This window comes from Pelodiscus sinensis, chromosome 2, assembly GCF_052426305.1.
Source record: "Pelodiscus sinensis isolate ZL-2025 chromosome 2, ASM5242630v1, whole genome shotgun sequence".
Taxonomy (NCBI): Eukaryota; Metazoa; Chordata; order Testudines; family Trionychidae; genus Pelodiscus; species Pelodiscus sinensis.
In genome coordinates, this window is record NC_143053.1 from 176,789,507 (window position 1) to 176,807,584 (window position 18,078).

The window sequence follows — 18,078 nt, forward strand, 5'->3', positions numbered from 1 at the left end:
AATTAAGGCTTCACCCCCTACAGTGAGGAGAGTAAGGGGATATGTAGCACCTCTCACTCTGTGCTTCTGAACTCTAGGTCCTGCATTTGAGGGGGGAGGTAGGAGTCCTTGTTCCTTTTTACATCCTTGTATAGTTGTGCAGTTCTAGCCTTTAGTTAGTAACCAATACCAATTAGGAATCCTTAGCAGCAGGAAAGCTGCACAAGATTTTTCGGAGTGCTTCAGAAATTTGGGGAAACCTGGCTGAGGAACGGGGAATGACAGAAGCTCATAGATACAATCGAGGTATGTTTTGAGGCAGAGGAATGTCCTTTTCTGGAAGAAGAGGGGAATTTGCTGAAGATGAACATTCCTAGGGTCAGAACTCATCCACCTGAGAGGTGCTTTCTATGTCATTCCAATTTTCTCCTTAGCATTCTGTCCAATTTCCTTCTTGCTTATGGACATGATTAAAAGCACTTTTCACCGGCTAAAGTGCCACAGTGCACCAGCAGGAAAGCTAGACTCCCTATCCAATCAGGACTTAGTAAAAGTATGTAAGCTACACACTTGATAAAAGGCTCACTTGATACAATATGAGTGCTTAGGAGCATTGACAAACCCTGGCTGGATCCTGTGGAGGTAATGATTTTATAAATGGAGAAAGAGGTGGCACCACTGCTGAGCTGATGGTCAGAGGAGGAGAATTAGGCCCAGCTCCCGCCAAGTTTCCTTCTTAGTGAAAAAAGCAGAAGATGAAGTCCTATCAACTATAATTTCTATTACACTTGCTCTAAGTACCACATCTTCCCCCCACACTTTCAATCGGCAGTGCTTCCTTTTCCTATAGCCTTCATTTTGTTAGTGTCAGTTCTATGAGGAAAGTCCACCAAGTGCCATGCTTTTTCTTATATCAGCCTCCTTTAAAAGAAGAGAAAAAAGAACCAAAATGGAAATTTTTCCTTATTTGCTTTTCCAATCAAACCCCCAAACCTGGATGGCTTAGAAGACTGGTGACGTGACAAAAGAGTCTTTCACTATAGCTCATGAGTATAATCCATATCAGAAGTGATGGACATTTTTATACCATCCAGTAGCTATTCAAAGACATAGGCTACGTCTACATTGGCAAGGTTTTGCGCAAATACTTTTAACACAAGAGTTTTTGCATTAAAGCATTTGCACAAGAGAGCGTCTACACTGGCATGTGCTTTTGCACAAGAGATGTGCTTTTGCGCAAAAGCATCTGTGCCAGTGTAGATGCTCTCTTGTGCAAGAAAGCTCCAATGGCCATTTTAGCCATTGGGCTTTCTTGTGCAAGAAATTCATGTTGCCTGTCTACACTGGCCTCTTGCGCAAGAACAGTTGAGCAAGAGGGCTTTTTCCTGAGTGGAAGCTTCATAGTTCTTGTGCAAGTAGCACTGATTTCACACATTAGAATGTCAGTGTTCTTGCACAAGAACTCCCCGCCAGTGTAGACAGGCAGCATGTTTTTGCACAAAATGGCTGTTTTTGCGCAAAATCATGCCAATGTATCAAGCACAAGTGTATCAAGCACAAGTGTATCAAGCACAAGTTTGTGGACCGTGTCACATTCTTAGCAACCCAGATCTTAATGATCATCATCACCACTATTTTTGATGGAAGTCCTGGTGAAGAGGACAAGATCCAAATGGGTGTAGGACCAAATTTCTCACTTATCCTTAAAGAGAAAGGGCCTGGAGTTAAAGCACCTTGTAACAAAGCAGTCTGAAGAAGTTTCCAGTGTTCTTTTCTGTTTCGTAAGTAAACAGAGAACTTTTGGTTCCTTGGCTATCAAACTGGCATCTTTCATGAGCAATAAAATAAATCAGATAGTAAAGATCTGCTACACTGCATTGAGCAATTTTACAACTTTACACCTTTTTTTAAATAACCTCTCAACAGTCCAAACTCTTTCCTTTGTAGGTTTAAGTACCAGTGATCATGAAAAGTAAGTATATATTTGCTCCTTGAAACCCGCAGTAGCAGTTGCAAGTTACCATTTCATCCACAGATCTACCTCTTACTCTGATGCAAATAAATTCTGGTTTGGGGCTTAATTTTGCTTGGAAATGTGGTTATTCTCGATTTCCACTATAACTGAGAGCAGGATTTGGCTTTTTCTGTCATCCCAAAGTTGACAGTAGCTCAGAGCAAAATGTAGCTCTTTGCTTTCGCTTTCTTTTCTCCTAGTTCTTTAACAGCAGCATCGTGGACTGTACTGACAATGGTAGATATCTTTGAACATGCAATGATTAGAACATGAACCCTCTTTTGAGGTTAATCTGCCATTGTACATACAGCTGCTCCTGGAATTCAAGAGTGATGCCAGCTGCTCAGCTCTTATGCCCCAGGAGGTGAATGAATCATCCGTTAAAGAGCCCCAGCTTTCACAGCCCAAAAGGAGCAAGTACCAAAGTACCATCCCATCTTTGAACCTTGACCCCTGACTGGTGGAAGGACTGTAATGCAGAAAGCTTGTCTTTACTGGAATTAGAGACCCCCCATCTTTCAGGAGCTGAAAAGAGCAATTCAATCATTATGCTCAGCCTTGGCCAAGACAGAATTCTTCTCTCCATATATCTAGATAGCAGGCTATAATAGTTATTAAAACTTATACTATGCTAGATCTTAGCCATAAAGGCATGAGGCCTACTCCAACTGAAGTCAAGTATAGCTGGGCTAGAATTTTTCAAACAACCATTTTTTGTTAAAAATGCCTATTTGTCAAAACCAGTCCCTTTTGCAGAACACATGGGTTTTGATAAATATCTGAACTAGAACACTTTTGGAAAAAGTTGTGAAATTTCAAAACTTTCCAGTCTGATACTTTCAAATTGAAAAAAATTGTATTCACTGGTTTAAAAGGTCTTTTTGTATAGCAATTTAAGCTAATTATAGTATTGAAATAAAAATAATAATAATAATGATAACGATAATAATAATATAATCAAAATGGTCAAAACTGAAACAAAACAATATGAATGACATGAACTGAAACAAAATCTGATTTTTTAGATTGTGAGATTTTTATATTTGAAATTGACTATTAGGAACAAAACATTTCCAAAGGCTGAAAAGTTCTCACAGAATGCGGAAAGTGTTTTTCATGCAGCTCTAGTCAATACGTAAGACTTCTGCTACTTCTTTCATAATACAGTGAAAGCTTTGTTATCCGATACTCATAGGGGATATGGGTTGCCTATTAATTGAAGGTGCAGGATAACAAAGTTTATTGCTCTGATCTGCCTCCTACCTGCAGATCCAGCTCCCAGCAGCCTGAGGCAGGCTGAGGGGGAAGGAGGCACCTACTGATGATGTCAGCCAGCAGTGCTGACTGTCAGAAGCCCCACAACGGCCAGCTGGACAGACGGGAGTCAGACTCATGTGCCCGAAGACACGGTGATATTGTGGCCGGGGGTAGTGCTGGTTAATGTTTTCTGGTTAAGAGAGTGCTGTAAGCTTTCACTGTAACTCTCTGTCTTTCTCACACACTCTCTGTGCTCCTTAATTTGTCATGAAATAGCCGTGGCTTGATCAGGTCTATATTTTAGGGTTTATGAAGCCTTAGGCAAGTAAGAAAATGCCCATCTTTGCACCCCGTGGTTACCTACACATGCAGTTTTTTAATAGTTGCTGCTCTCAGGTAATGTCTGATCTACCTGTTGATAAAGCCAGGGCTGCCTCTGTTCTCTGAACCCTGCACTGTTGCTATTATTGCTCCACTACACTATTAAACTCCTGGTGGCAAGTTAAAGCACCAGCTAAGCCTAGTGGGCTTCTTGATTAAAATGTTGAAAAGATTGCATCCTACTGTCAATAATTGTTCAGATCTCTGAGAAGAAAAATATACCTTGTGGCAGAAATGTAATTACAAGGCAAACACCATACTCCCTGGTTTAGAACACATGGAGAAAAGGTCAGCTATCAATTAGGCTGTAGAATAAAATATTCTTCTACCAAGCAATGAGGAGGATCAATTAAAAGAAACTTTTCTATTTGAAACTAGACATATTTTTCTTTTTACTTAGTATAGTGAATGTAAATCAGCAAGCACATTCAGAAGAAAGGTGACCCACTGGCCTCTAACTCCTAAGAGCAACCTCAAAATAAAGTGTAAAGCAAAAGCATATGAAAGCACCTGAACTCAGTGTTACGACTATTGCACCCTACTGACTTGACTGTCGGTATCACAGTGTGTACACTATATAATATCATACATTGATGGCACCCAGAAATAAAGTGATAGGCATGTTAAATATTTGTATCAGGTGGATACACAGTATGGCAGTTCCTCATTTGGTATAATGTAACTCCTGGCCTACTAGACTAGACTTGGACAAATCATCTACCAACAATTTCTGCTTTTACCAAGAACTCTCTCAAGGCAAAAATGTGCAAAAAAGCCACAAAATGAAAGGGATGCAAAAATAATAATAGTTCAGGAAATTGAAAATTACGGTAAATTCAAGATCCATATTTCAGATCCATCTCTATACTTTCACAAAATTCATGGATATTTTGATCAAGATTTGTGCCCACTACAGATGCAAGGTCCAGCCAACAAAAGCTCAGATCTGGATCTGAGCTTTCCCCGATTTGCAGATGTTTGGATTGAGGAATTTGGCTTAATTCCACAGAATTTTAAATGAGGCATTTGTGTTCTTGGCACAAATAATATTTTCTGAGTGGCTTGATTTCATTTATAAATCTGCTATCTTAGATTTCCAGTCTGATGCCTGCCATTTGTATGTAAAGTTACATCTAAATGAGGGAAATTCCTTGCAATGAAGCTGAATTGGGGGATTTCAACTGATCCTTTTAAAAAGATAATTAACATTTTTCAATACAATTACACTAAAAAACAAAACAGTAACTATTTTCATTAGTGGCTTATCAGACAGCCTATTAGAATTTATTTTCAATTAACTAAGTTTGTAGAATGATTCCATAAGAAACTGTAAGGAACCATTATGACTTTGTTGATGGTATCTCTTTTTTCTGGAATGAAAAGAGGCCTGCCCCGAAGTTTTCTTGCTGAAACACTGTCTTTGCCTTGAGATTTACTCAGTTCCACTTAATATTTAACTATAAATTATGTTAAATGCATATTTAATCTTTACTCATTAGACAACAACTAAAAAAAAAGTTACAACTTTTCTGTGCTTCTGAAATACCCCAGAGAATATAAATTCAATGGAGAAGTATCCCTACCAGATGTCTTAGACATCTTGCACATTGTAAGACATGTATATATAGTATGATTCATGCAGTGACAGCAGCATTTATAAGAAAAAAATTCTGGTTAATATGTCTAACACTTTATTATTCATATAATCTTACTGTTTAAAAATTGCTTGCTTGCATGTAAATGTTTTTCTCTACAGTTTGATTAAGGTAAAATATTACATTGGTAATTAGCCATAGGTAAACATCCAAATTTTCATTTCAGAAGATTATCTGAAGTTATGGGAATATGTTGTGAGCATCCATTAGGTTCAATTCCTTCATTACTCCCACAACCCATCTCCCCCCAAATTTGTCTTCTGTTTGAGTCTACACATAGTTGTGAGGATTCAAGTTGGCTAACGTAAAATTAGCTAACAGTGTATACAAGATCAAATTGTGCCCAGAATCATGTCACTCATGGTTAAAGTTTTAAAGCATCATAGCTCTTGAAAACAGATGGCAAAAATGCCTCTGCACTGAGAGACCATTCTATTTTTCTACTGTTTAGGAAGATTCTGCCTTGCCCATGCTTATACTATGAATTCGTTTAAACCAGGGGGAGGCAACATGTGGCCCGTGGGCCAGTTTGCTGATATTAGCCCCTGATGGGCCACCAGATGATGTATTTATCTGTGCCTCTGTAGATATGGCTGCAAGCAAGTTCTACTGGCCATGGATCGGCTTTCCCGGTCAATGGGAGCTGCAGGAAACGGCACGGACTGGGATACCACTTCCTGCAGCTCCCATTGGCTTGGAACAGAAATCCATGGCCAAGAAGAGCTGAGAGCAACCATACCTGTAGGTGCACAGGTAAATAAAGCATCTAGAAGCCCACTGGGGTTTACCCTGGTGAACCATGTCTGGCACACAGGTCACTCATCACCCACACCTGATTTAGACTGTCTTGTGGGGGTGGGCAAACTACTGCTTGGGGGCCTCGTCCAGCTCATCAGCCATTTTAAGCAGGGTATGGGGCTTGCCCTGCTCAGTGCGGCTCCTGGAAGCAGTGGCATCTCATGCCTCTGGCTCTTACTCATAGGGGCAGCCAGACGGCTCTGTACACTACTCCTGCCCCAAAGATCACATCTGCAGTTCCCATTGGCTGGGACCTGAAGCCAATGGGAACTGCAGGGGCAGTACCTGTGGAGGGGGAGGGCAGCACACAAAGCTGCCTGGCCATACCTCCATGAAGGAGCCAGTTGGAAGGAGGACATGCTGCTATTTCCAGGGGCTGACTAAGGAGGTAAGTGCATCCCAAAGTCCACATCCCTGAGCCCTTCCCCATGCCTCAGCCCCCATCCCCCTACCTCTCTGCAAATCCCTCTGTCCCAGACAAACCTCCTGCACTCCAAATTCCTCATCCCCTGACCCACTACAGAGCCTAACCTCCAGACAGAGCCCCTCACCCCATCTCCTGCACTCTAATCCCAATTTTTGTGAGCATTCATGCCCTCCATAAAATGTCTATACCCCAAAGTGTCCCTCAAGCCAAAAAATTAGCCCATCCCTGCTCTATTACATACTTAAGAGATAGAATTACTTGACCAGGTTTAAAAACTCTGCCCTCCCTCAGCAAGTTCAGAAAAGGCACTTATTATTGTCAAACCATTAGACCTCCAGGAGATACCTTTGCTGTAGCTGCAGCTGTGTTTCCCTAAGATACTATGAAATGAACTGATTTGACACACTCACCATTCTTCTTCAAAGTTCTGAACTGATATAGTCCAAATCATTGGCACTTGCAGGCTGCTTTGGAAGGTCATGATGGCAAAACATGCCATGTAGCCTCTAGACAATCAATTAAATAGATCAGAGAATTCTGATCAAGAATTAGTGGCCACACAAAATATGTTGCCTTTGAACAGACCAATCAAATCCACAAAGATGAGCTGCCACCAATTCTTACACCTTATTCACAGATGCAATTCCAGCATGCCCATATTTTTCATTTCCAGCATATTTCTTAAATAAAGAAAACTGTTGTCATTTCTTCAGTGGTCTGATCTAGTCCAGGCCACCACAATGAACTTTAAGCCAGAAAGTAGGGGAATTTCAGATTCAGTGTTTTCCCCAGTTATAGAAAGGAATGTACTCCCCTGACAACAGAAGATAGTCTTCAATATGGGTTGTTTTCCTGGCTTTTAAAAACTCTCTCTCTCACACACACACACGCTCATCTGGAAGCTAACAAACCTGCTTTCTGACCTTCATCTCAGGAAATATTGTTTATGTGCCATTGGAAAAATTCTGTCCTGCAATGCACACACTTGAGATGAATCAGGAAAAAAAACCAAAACACACAGCGCTGATTTTCATGAGATTTCTCTTCTCTCCCCCTTTGGGTCCCAGCCTGCTTTACACAGACACACACCTCGCTGAGCTTAAGGCCCTACTAATAGACCAAATGTGGTCTACACTACCACTTAAATTGATCTAATTTATATCACTCAGGGGTTTGAAAAAGCTCCCCAATCCCAAACAATGCAAATTTTGCACTGTCCACACCAGTGCTATGTCAGCAGGACACATTCTCCTGCTGACGTAGCTTCTGCTTCTCATCAAGGTGAAGGAATTATGCTGACAGGAGAGCGCTCTCCCCTGAGCATAATACGTTTTCACCAGATGTGCTAGAATGGCACAGCTACACCAGTGTAGCCCTGTGGTGTAGACTTGCCCTATGTTGAGTGACTCCAGCGATACAAAGAATGTCTTACTGTGCTGTCATTTGCTGACTTTCTTGAATGGATCATTCATGATATATTAAGCCAAGATTAGCATGGAGAAAACAGACTGGCTATTTCATCTGCTGCCAGTTTACCTGTTAGGATGACATCACATCTTGAAATAGCTGTAGATGAAAACAGGCCGGTGACTGCCCCAGCTCAGAAAGGATTCCCCTGATTCTGGCCATATAGAAGGACTCCTACCCTCAGCCTACTCTGTGAGCACTGGACATGTGGTAATTATTTCAGAAGGACTAAGCAGGGCTAGCTCTGTTTCAAACGAGCAGTCTTCATCTGGAGTCAAATCCATACAGGTCCTCTCACCTAGAAGCTAGCAGAACTCTTGTGTAAATACTGCAAACAGCACTCGTGCTTAGACAGCTTTTGTAGGAGATCATTAGTTTTCCCACTGGAGAGCACTTTCATTGTCTTTTACTTACCAGATGGGGGAAGGGGGGGTTAAACAGTTTTATTTCATATTTCCCACCAAATTTTTAAAAAAATTAATTGGGGGCAAATTCAGCCAGTGCTGAGAATTTGAGGAGGCAGGGAACATCCTTACAGTGAAACAGCAGTCACTACATAGTATCTTATCAAATACTCCTGTTCATCCTGAAACCAAAACACAATCATTCCATTTGTTTGCCCACTGAAACAAAACTAAATAGAAAAAGCCCTGTCTGTGTAAGTACTTGGAAGCAGCTGACTATTTGGGGATCAACTTGGTGAATGGGTGCATTTCGGGATCCAAGGACTCCAGGAGATCAGAGGACTCTTCAGGACATTTTAAGAGCCCAGATTCCAAGATGCCATTCCCACTGAACTATGAGTATGGCCTTGAATACTGCAAACAGTTTCCTGGATAAGCTGGCCATGTGGCCTTTCTGCTTAGTGAGGCCCCATTAACAGCAAACTAGTTCACTGAACTGAAGCAGAATAACAAACTAAACTTTGTCAGAACATAAGGCAACGTCCTGCTTCAACAGTCAAATCATTAATAATAGGAGAACCCGAAACATCGTAAGCTTCAGGCATTGCTTCTCATTCAGTTTCATCTGTCTATCACAGAGGAGACGCTCTGATCAACACTTGACTGAAATCCTGACCTCACTAAAGTCAAAACTCCCATTGATTTCCCAAAGGCTGGGATTTCACCCTAGAATCTTAATGCATCATTGGATTAATTTACTCACTAGGGTCAACTCCTGTGCAATGTGTCCTCCATTCTACAAGGTGCTGAGCATTTGACCCCCATTCCAATACAGCTCTTGCGTACATATAGCTATTTAATTTAACCACACAAGGTATCTTGTTGTTCCCAATAGCAATATGTAAATGCTTCTGGGTAAGCATATGGCTAAACGCTTTGCTGAATCAGAGCCAGAGAGTGCTTAGCACCTGGCAAGATCAAGCCCTTCAAGGGCATATTTAGATGCCCAGCTATCATGGCCTAAGGAGGAGATGGTGACGGGAACACTAAGGGTTGCTACATGTATGCCCCTACAGCCTTCCCTGAGGGTATGTCTACACTACAGTGTTATTTCAAAATATCTTAATTTGAAATAGTTAATTCAAAATAAGTTGTTATGAAATAACATGTCTATACACAAAATGCAATTTGAAATAGCTTTTTGCTAAATCAAAATAGCATGTCCACACTGATTGGATGCTGAATTGCATTTAAGGCCAGTTGGAACCGGTTCCGGCAGGGCAGCAGGTTAGTAGTTGCTTTGTGTGCCTGCTGTCTGAGGCTATCTGACACTTGTGCTTAAAGGGACCCCCCCTGGACAGCCGGTTCTCAGCTTTCCCTGCTTGCTTGCCTACCTTGCTGAGGGACAGCAAAGCATTTTTCTCTCTGCCTGCTTGGTTGCTCTCACTCGGGACACCACAGCACTCAGCACCATGGAGCCAGAGTTGCCCCTGGGCACTCTGGTGCTTCTTTTGGATGTTTTGCTGCAAGCCTGGCAGCAAGTGCTGGAAACTGACTGGCACCATCTGCGGAGCCCAACCCCCAGGTCCTCTTACGGATCCCCTTGGGGCCATGGAGGAGCAGTGGCCAGATGCCAGCGTGCCCTGCCGCATCTGGCGCCTGGACACCAACAGCGACTGGTAGGACCACATCGTCCTGGAGTGCTGAGGAGACCAAAAATGGACCCAGAACTTCAGGATGAAGGAGGACACCTTCCTCGAGCTCTGTGAGTGGCTTGCCCCTGCTCTGTGGTGACAGGACACACACACGAGGCCCACCATTCCCCTCCCGAAGCATGTGGCCATTGCCCTATGGAAGATCTCCATGCCAGACAGCTACCAATCCATCAGCAACCAGTTCGGCATGGGGAAATCCACCATCGGAGCAGTACTCATGCAGTCATGGCAATCTCCGGCCATTGTGCCGGGGTAGGGGGCAAGGAGTGGATGGGCTGCCCCAGGGAAAAGGAGGGGAGGGGGTGCAAATCCCCTCCATGGGAGGGTTTGTCCTGTCCCAGCTGCACTTCGGACTGCCTGCAGTGGCCAGGATAGCAGGGGGGCGGTGGTTCCTGGGGAGTAGGGGTGCGGGGCAGTGACGGGGAAGGAACACTCTCGGCCACCCTGGTACCCCAGTGACCCTCAGTTTTGAGTCTCTCTCTGCAGGTGATCAAGGCCATCAATAGAGTGCTGCTCCACAGAGTCGTCCGCCTCATGGATTTGGACGCAGTCATCGAGGTGTTTGGCCCCCTGACTTCCCCAACTGTGGGGAAGCAATCAATGGGACGCACATCCCCATCCATGTCCCGGAACACCAGGCCTCCCTCTACATTAACCGGAAGGGGTACTTCTTGGTCATCCTGTAGGCCATGTGTGACCACCGGGGCTGCTTCCTGGACATCAGCGTGGACTGGTCCGGCAAAGCACACGACGTGTGGGTATACCGCAACTCCTCCGTGTGCCAGAGGCTGCACGCCGGGACTTTCCTCCCCAACCGCCACATCAGGGTAAGGAACGTGGACATGCCTGTCTGCCTGGTGGGCCACTGGGGCCTTGTGCCTTATTCCACCCTTCATCCTTCCACTTGCCCCTCCCTAGCCCCCCTTCCTGATGTCAAATAAAATACACATATTTGCAAAAATATAAACTCTGTTTATTTAACAAAACTGGGGAGGGAGGGTATAAAAATCTGGGGAGACTGGGGAAAGGAGGCAGGAGAGAGGGGGAGAGAGGGTTGGAGAGGAGAGGGGAAAACTGGGAGGAGGGAGCTGCAAGGGGAAGAAGGGAGATGGGAAGCTCAGGGCTCAGAGTTGGGGGTCTCGCCCGGCCAACTGTCTCCGAGCATTGCGGGTGCAGGGACCTCAGCATCCCCGGGGGGATGGGGAGGAGAGTATGGAAGTTGAGGCGGGGGGGTGTGGAGATTGAGGAGGAGGTTGAGGAGGGAGAGGTGAGAGGGGGAGAAGGAGTGGGAAGAGGCGTGGGAGCTGGGGAGGTAGCAGGTGCTGGAGCGGCATGAGGCAGCATGCTCTGCACCAGGATCTGCAGATGGGCACAGATGGCATGACCCTGGGCAAGCTGCTCCCACCAGATCTCCAAATATAGTTCCACCCAGAGGTTGAGGGTGCGGTGCAGGGCTTGCAGTGCCCCCAGGTGCTGCTCTTGGTACCCCTGCAGTGTTCGGTTGGTTCTCCTGCGGAGCCCTCATGTGTGGGAGCATGTCCCAGGTGGGGCGGTGTGCCCTGCACGTGCAGCTGGTGAAAGAAGAGAAGTGGTCAGTTCTCCCTGGGGACACAGTGGGTGAAGCCCAGCCCCCTCTCTGCATGGTGAGGATGACCGTTCCCTGCACCATCAGAGCTGATGTACTTGCACAGAGGCCATGGTCGGATTGTCTGGCTATTCCCGGAAGTGGGAGCTGCCCCGAGACCACACCTATGCCCCTGTGCTGTATACAGTGCGGCCGAGGTGTGTGTGTGTGGGGGGGAGATGTCCCACACCTCTGTGTAGAGGGGGCTTGTGAAGGGAGGGCGTCTTGTTGTGTCCCGCCCCAGGGTCAGGAGTATTTCGGGTCTCTTCACACACGCGTGTGGCTATCAGCCCATGGCCCTGTGTGCCACACAGCTGGAGCCACCTGCTCAGGGATAGCACGGCATGTGCTCGCACATGCACAGGTTGCTGCGTGAGCTGTGGTAAGCAAGGCCCACACGCGTGGTCTCTGGTCTTCCTCCCCACCCCCCTAGGAAGGGGACGGTGATGGCACTTACATGGTGTGGCCTCCCTGGACGACCCTGGTGACTCCACTGCTGGGACATCTCAGGAGTCCGGCCGGCGTGGTACCCTCCATGGCACCCTCCGTGGCAGCTCCCACTCCCAGGAATAGCCAGACAATCCAACCATGGCCTCTGTGCAAGTACATCGGCTCTGACGGTGCAGGGAACCGTCCCGCCCCCCAGGATGCAGTCCAGGGCCTCGAAATAGGGGCAGGTCTGTGCCTCTGTTGGAGAGCTGCCCCATGTGGCCCTGGCATATCCCTGCCACCATTCTTCAATTTTCATGCGCACCTGTTTTTGGGTGCGCATGTGGCATTTGTGGCTATGGTGGCAGCTATGCGGCTGTAGACGGCCGCGTTCTTCCATCTAGTGCAGAGATCATGGATGTTGGAGGCCTACCCCCAAACCTCAATGAGGTCCATGATCTCCGCACTAGTCCAGGATGATGCCTGCCTTCTCTGGCCCCTGGCTAGCTTCTGGGAGCTGGGGGACTGGGCGGTGGAGGGCTGGCTGGATCTGGCTGCCTGGCTCATACTGGGGCCACTGGGTCAGGGTCAGTGACTGCTGGCTCTATGCTTGCAGGCCTGTAGCTGGCACAGGGACTGTGGCCAGAGTCTACCCCTTTAAGGGCTCCAGGGCTGGGGAGAGGAGAGGAGTTTTCCTGGTTTGGTCCAGAGTGGCCACCAGGGCTCCCTGGGAAGGGCTGGAGGCCCCCTATTTCGAAATAAGCGTCTATACAGTGCTTATTTCGAATTAGCTATTTCGAATTTGGCGTTATTCCTTGTAGAATGATGTGTAACTAATTCGAATGAAGCGCCCCGCTATTTTGAATTTATTTCAAAATAGCTGTTTGCCTGTATAGACGCTATTAAAGTTAATTCAAAATAACAGCTGTTATTTCGAATTAACTTTGATGTATAGACATACCCTGTGCCTGTGGAGGAAAGAATGACTGAAGTGTCCTTTACTTAGATGTTCCCATGCCACTCTGTCTCCCCCAGTCGTTTCCCCACTGCACCTTCCATAGCTTACTATAGGGCAGGATTGTGTCCTGAAGAACACCTTACTACTCACCTAATTAAATCTTTGCTAGCTTTGCTGGTAAATATTCCCCAGACATTCTATAAAGTCTGCATATAATCACGTTCAGCTACTACTTCTGTCTGAATATCAAAATCACCATGACTACAAAACCACAGATTAGATGCCAATTGCACCTATCTCTCCATGAATGGACGAGCTAGCAGTCCACCCATATTAAGAGCATGTACAATCTGTGCGTTCACAAAACAATTGCTTCAGTGCTTCAGTGTAAAAAAATAGTTTGTTTAGCTTTTAGGTTCCAGTGAATGGAAAGGGAAAGACGCCTCACATTTACCGAAATGGGCATCCTTCAAGTATTAGACTCCTGCAAGTTTCCCCAAACAGCTCTGCTAACACAGTTCCCCTTGACTTCCAGCACTGCTACTACTGCAATTTCTTGAGCACTGACTGCCTGTCATATGAAATTGTGAAGTGGGTCTGTAATATCGACCTGCTTGAAATGGCAGGCGGAGAGCTTTCTGTGTTGGGCCTGTTGAAAGCTAAAGTGAGATAATGTTCTTCAATATAAACAGGGACACAGAGTGGAAGGAAGCAATCAAGCAGTAAAGGCCAGATCTATGCTGACAAATAGTCCCTTTACTCCATGAAGAGTCCTACTGATGTGAATGGGACATTTTCTGGAGTAAAGTGGCACACAGTGTAAATACAGGTATCAGAATCTGGTGCTAAGCTTTAGGATATTGTTTTCTATTGAATCTAACTTAATTAAAGAGGAACTTTATTGAGAGCAATTCACTGTATACATTAGATTTGGGTAATACAGGAACAATAGCACTGAAAACAGGTATTGTAACCACAGTCTAGTTACTGTAACTCCTGGTCTACACAAAGTTAGGTCACCTTGTTTTGATCAATTTGTACATCCCCCACCAATGTAAACATCTTGTTACTAAAAGTCTGTTTGTGCGAATGCTGTTTGTTGGCACTTTTGCCAACAAAACTCTTTCACACCCTATGAGGGGTTTTCACTTTGTTGGCAGAAGAGTGATCATGCCCACAAAGCAGTGTTTACACTTATAGACTGGAGGCTGTGTGTAAACAGACCAGGAATGGTAGCTCTCATAGAAAAAATAAGGTAAAAGGCATCTGCAGGTTGGAAATTGGGAGAGCACCACTGTCTGTCAGTCCAAACTGTACCCTGGGTAATTCTTTAAATCCTCCTGCATGATTTTGAAATGTCTTTCCCTCATTATCCAGATTGATGAGCACAATTAGCAGCTCTCCCTTGTTGTGTGCAACTACAACTGAGAACATTGGCCCCATGCCCAAGATGCATGCCTACTTGGAGTTGACAGGAGGTATTGGATCACCTGAACCTGTAGGAAGAGGAGGTTGTGTAAGTTCAACTATAGCTGTAGAAATCTCCTGAAAGACTGCACAGGAGTGTGACAGGGATCAGAAGCAACACTGTGAAAGAGGAGGAGCTTCGGCAGGCTTACTATAAGGTAAGGAAGGCCAACTATTGATCTGGTGCTGAGGTGCAAACTGGCCACTTTTAAAACAAGTTGCATGCCACACGTTGCGAAAAGCACCTTGGAGACCACTGTGCTTGGGAAGTAGGATTTTCAAACAAGGGTAAGGGAGCTAAGCACCCAACTCTTAATGAGTTTCAGTGGAAGTTGGGTGTTTAACTCCACTGAGCTCTTTGGAAAGCTTGTCTGTAATAAGGAGAGGCCTGACACTACTCCCACTTAAGCCAATGGCGAGAACCCCATTGACTTGCATGATCAGGCCTTTGGATTAAATCTGAGCCAATGCTCTATTATGATTTGCACATCCTGCTGCACAGTAATTGAAATACCTTTGAAAGGTCAGAGCAAAAAGTTTGCCACCCGACCTCCCTCTGTGACACAGCTGAAAATCAGGTAAAACAAACTGAAAAGAGGGAAGAGTGAGGCCACGAGCAAGGGCCTCATCTGGTTTAGATCAGTGAAGTCAGAAGAATTGCACTGATTTACACCAGCTGATATGAACAATCTAAAATTCAATGAAAAGATGCAATGATGGGTCTCATAGGTCTCTAGCAATATTTTTTTGTGCACTTTTCACCAACTAGAGAAAAAGGTTTCCTCCTGCAATAATGCTGAAAATTACATGTTAGAATGGTAATAACAACACATTTCCCCAGTTAGACACATGCATTTTCAATGTTTACTGACTGATGGGCTGTATCAAGTATCTATTTGGAATATTTAGGCAAATGAAAATTACTGGACATGAGATTGGGACAAGGCAAATTACCAGCAGTACAGTGGCTAGCAATAAATCAGAGAGTCACAAATATTATACTATGTTGGATTTTTTTCCTGTGGGTTACATGAAAACCCAAAGAAGCAGTAAACCACATGAAAGAGAACAATAAATGGTCATTTCCCAGTTATAGTTTGTTAATGTCTTGCTCTTATCAGCCTAACCTAACACTCTGAAGATACTACTCCACAGAAATAGCTACAGCACTTAGCTTAAAACAGCAAGAACGGTCTTGTGGTTAAGACATTCAACTCCATTTCAAGAAATCCATATTCAATTACAGACACCCAGTAAGTGACTTGATGTGTCTCTGCCTCAGTTCCCAATCCACAAAATGGGCTAATAATTGTTCCTTTGTCCTAGCTTTTTGGGACATGACCTGTTTCTTACTATGTGTAAATACTGTGCAGAGTACAACGGGGCTTCTGAACTAGGCGGGGTTACTACTCTTCTGTAGTACCAATATTGAACAGGTGTGCAAGAATAGCAGCCCAAGTCATTAACCATTCTCACTCCCATCTTCTACAAAGATCTTTCATCAATTTCATCTACTGTGGTCATTATTTTTCTTTTACAAAATGATGAATATTTTTGTTTGCAGTTACAGAAAATGAAATCGCTCCCCATAACAATATTCCAGAGAAAAGGCTTTGGTGCCTTTGTTTACATGTTATCTAGAGGAAGTTTGCATACATAATGTTAGCCAGTACACCTATCCTAGGCATAGCATACACCACATTCATCAATATTATGCACCAATAAGATATATAAGTGTTGGGGAGCTGTGTTAATAGAATGTATTATGGTCTCTCCACAATTGTGTTCACCCATGTCAAGTAGCTGACAACTCTTTGCAAAGCTGAAGTCAGCTTTGCATTAGTAAACAGGGAGCCTGTCAAAGTCAAGATAATGAATGATGTTGGCATGTGTCTCTAAGCCCAACTGGTTTGGAATGTAGTATCCAGGTCAGAGAGAAGAACAGTACAGAGCAAATTGGGAAGAGTTACAAATTGATGGGTTGGATTTTAGTGATGTGTAGCATTTTGTAACTTGCCAAATCATACTATAAATACTGCTAGCTGAAATGTGTATCTTTGAAGCACAAGTTCTGTATAAGGTGTATACACTGCAAGAATTTGCTTTCCTGAAGTAGGGTATATAGGTCTCCTTTTCCTATTGTGCTGTTTTGATTTTAGATAATAAATTTGGCTAGAGTGAGTTATTTGATCTCTTGAACATTTTAAAGAATGTACCACAAGTGTAGTCAAACTGTTGGCTACATCTTTTAGACAATACTAAGAATATTCTGGATGCTAGGAAAATCCCATGTCCCGTAAATACTTTCAGTAGGATTTTAATTTTCTTTGTAATGTTCATCAAGTCAAATGAAACAAACCTCCAGAACCTCCTTTAAATACATGCTGACAGGTTCTCTTAAACTGCAGGTTTGAATTTTGAAAAGGATAATAGAGTTTTAATACTATACAGAGACTATACATATAGTTCAGCTGGGTATATGGGAGCAATAAAAGTTATTTTCAGTGTATTTTTAACAGATTTTTAGCATCCTGTGTTTGAAGCTGCATACTTAGAGATAAGAGTTTTTAAATGGATTTGCATTGAGTAGGTTAAGTTATTTAAGAATATTCAATTTGAAATATTGAAATATGTTTTTATTGAAGCACCAACAGTTGAAAAATGCTGATCGGTCCCTTCACACAGGAACCTGCAGGACTCCTTATAACAAGGTGGATTGTGCTGGATTTCTTGAAAATGTCAAAGGGGATGACTGATGTCACTTATTTCTCCTATTTTATGTTGAAATCAATGGAGCTACCCTGTCCTAAAATGAAAGCAATGCAATGATGAATCAGGCCCTGTGGACCTACATCTGTACAGACATATAGATGAAGACATATACCAACTGAATTCCTTGCTGATTATACCCTATAAAAACCTGTTGATTTAAGAATTCAGTATTCAACCCTGCAAAGTGCTAGGCACACTGATTTGTATCCAGAAAAGACTTTAAGCACATGCTTAACTTTAAGCGTGTGAGTACTCTGGTGTCATTTATACACCTTCCCTGTTGGCAACTTAAGATTTAACACAAGTCTTACAATATGTAGTGTAGAACAAATTGAATGCAATATTTTCCCATAATTAAATGGAGTTTCATTAAAATTAAAGTTTTCCCTGTGAAAAATAGATGTTTTTAATTAGAAAAATAAAAAAATGGAACATTTTGTTTCACACCAATGTTAATCTCAGCATATGCCTCAGCCACTGAAGTATCTTCAAAAAGTTGTCGTTTCGGATCCTCAGTGCTCCCACTTTCTCATATAGGCCCAGCCTTCACCTTGACAGACTACATCTCCCATGATGCACTGTGATTCCTCCCTACGATTGAGCTGCCGTGATGCAATAGGGGACTTCTATGTTTCAGTATTTTCCAACAGAAATTTGTCAAAATGTTTCATTCCATGGTCTGTGAATAGTTTTGATATTTCATGCAGATTCAAGAAGACAAATGTCAAAAT